Below are 2,721 nucleotides of genomic sequence, written 5' to 3' on the forward strand. Positions count from 1 at the left end.
ACCCAGGGTCGATTCGCGGCTTGGGTCACTGTCTGTGCAGACTCCGCACGTTCTCCCCGTGTCTGCATGGATTTCCTCTGGGTGCTCTGGTTTCCTCCCACAGTCCAAAGATGTGCGAGCTAGGTTGATTGGCCATGCTAAATTGCCCATCAGTGTCAAAGTGATTGGCAGGGTAAATACTTGGGGTTACAGGGATAGGGCCTGGGTGGGATTGTTGTCGGTGCGGGCTCGATGGGCCAAATGGCTTCCTTCTGCATTTTAGAGAGTCTATCAGTCTTAATAATAGTTGGAGCCAAAGTGAACCACCTTAAAAATAAATCTCCATTCTTTTGCTGGTGCATTTTCAATGGTAAAAAAATACACAAAATAAAACATTACACCACAAAGAAACTGATTATTGTAATATTATTTACTATATTCAAATTATGCAGTAGGTCACTGCCTGTTTGATACCTCAGTTCAAGCTTTCTGATGGTAGATCTTGTTAACCAAGCTAAAAGATAAAGTGGCAGATGATAAGAATCACAAGAACCTCACAATATGGGGATCGGATGGAATAGTACCCCAGAAATTTATGTTAGACTTTCCTGATTCATACAAATAACCTGGACTGTGTTTAGTGCTCATGAACTAATTTTGAAGATGGGGGAGAAGGAGTCAGAAGGCCTCAAAGCCTCAGATGAGCAACAGCGCAGCATTTAGTTCTGAGCCAATGAAGTCATAGAGTCATAGAAACCCTCCTGTGCAGAAGGAGGCCATTTGGCCCATCAAGTCTGCACTGACAACAATCCCACCCAGGCCCTATCCCCGTAATCCCACATATTTACCCCACTAATCCCTCTAATCTACGCATCCTGGCACACTAAGGGGCAATTGAGCATGGCTGATGCACCTAACCCGCACATCTTTGGACTGTGGGAGGAAATCGGAGCACCCGGAGGAAACCCACGCAGACATAGGAAGAATGTGCAAACTCCACACAGACAGTGTCCCAAGCCGGGAATGAACCCAGGTCCCTGGAGCTGTGAGGCAGCAGTGCTAATCACTGTGCCACCGTACCACCCAAGAAGTCTAGGTTAACAGTTTGAACAGCAGTTGAAGATATCGATTTAAACCTTCGCCCAAACAAGGACTTGAACCCTGGACCCTCAGATTAAAAGTCTGATGCCCTACCGACTGAGCTATCTGGGCTTCCTATGCAGCAACTTAAATCCATAACATAATGACATGTTCCATGGTGCTTCACAGGAGCATCAGAGTATGACATTGAGTAAGATAGTATGTCAACTGACCAAAAGGTTAGTGAAAGAAGTAGGTTTTAATGAGTGTCTTAAAGGAAGAAAGTGATGTAGAGAAATGGAGAAGTGTAGGGAGGATATTACAGAACTTGTGGTCCAGACAACTGAAAGCATGGGCAGTACTCATGAAGTGATTGAAATTGGAAGTGCACAGGAAGTCAGAATTAGATGTCTTGGAGGGCTGGGAACTAAAGAAGATTACAGAGATAGGGAGGGATGAGGTGATAGAGGGAATTGAAAACATGGATGAAAATTTTAAATTCAAGGTACAACTTGATTGGGAGCCAACATAGGTCAAAGAGCACAGGGCTGATAGTGAATGCAACCTGATGCCAGTTAAACATGGGCAGCAGAGCTTTGGATAACTTCAAGTTTAAGGATGATAGAATGTAGGAGACCAGTCAGGAGTGTGTTGGAACAGTCAAGTCTACAGACTTCAACAGCCACTACACGGATTGGCGATACTCAGCACCAGACAGTGAGGTGAACAATTCCTAGATTGAGCCTCCAGAAACGACCTCACCTTGATAAATGACCCCAAGCAATATTCTATTTAGCCAGATCAGGTTGAAATTACTCACCTGACCTGTGCTGGGTCAGTTCCCTTAATGGTTACCCCTAACTAGCAGCCTTGGATGACCCTCCCACATAATCAACGCAGGATATCGCTCATTCACATTGGTCTTTGCCTTCCAGTCATCAACAGTGCAAAGAAGATGTGATGGAAATTCCGTAAAACAGATTGGCCAAAGATTGTGGATCATCTCATTGCAACTATACCTTTTCAGAATATACATACGGAAGAGTGCAGCACTCAATGGATCATCTAGTGACCCTTGATATAGCAGACACTGAATCACCCAGTGCTGGAACTCATGCCAGATGGGAGGAAAAGACAACAGGTCTAAATTTCACCCATTCCACTCTGAAGTGCTGGAGCCTGATCGGCCATCTTGGAGCAGCCCAAAAATCACCTACATTAAATCGTCCGTTGGTCAGCTTGAACCAGGATGTCAGTCATCTGCTCCATGTAGCAAAGGCACCATTGGAAAATAAGAAACCAAACAAACACCACCAACATGCAGAACTCGATTGTCCTTCCCTTCAAGATCACAGAACTGGAGAAAGTGTGAGGTACTGCTGCCACAACACTCTGGACCTCAGCACTTGCCCCATCGTACTCTGCAGCAGAGACTTGGCAAATGTCATCACACATACACTTTGTTGACACTCAATTGAATGCAGCAATGTGCATCATAACTGGAACTCTCCATTCTCCCCTGGCTTCCTGCCCTCACAAACATCACTCTGCCACACATCCACCGACTGAAGAAAACCCGCAGCCTAGTTGAAAACATCCGTGCTACATCTCGCTTATCAGTCCAAGGTGACCTGTTTAACCCACCTACTGTCTGCCTTCCAT

The 2,721-nt window shown here is 45.4% G+C and overlaps 1 non-coding gene across 1 annotated transcript; it reads right to left on the minus strand.

Annotated features, from left to right (window-relative positions):
- Positions 1 to 1,118: 1,118 nt before the first annotated feature.
- trnak-uuu (transfer RNA lysine (anticodon UUU)) lies at positions 1,119 to 1,191 on the minus strand. Its single transcript has one exon. It is a non-coding gene; the product is annotated as a tRNA-Lys (tRNA).
- Between the last annotated feature and the right edge of the window lie 1,530 nt (positions 1,192 to 2,721).

This window comes from Mustelus asterias, chromosome 2 (genome assembly GCF_964213995.1).
Source record: "Mustelus asterias chromosome 2, sMusAst1.hap1.1, whole genome shotgun sequence".
NCBI classification, from domain to species: domain Eukaryota; kingdom Metazoa; phylum Chordata; class Chondrichthyes; order Carcharhiniformes; family Triakidae; genus Mustelus; species Mustelus asterias.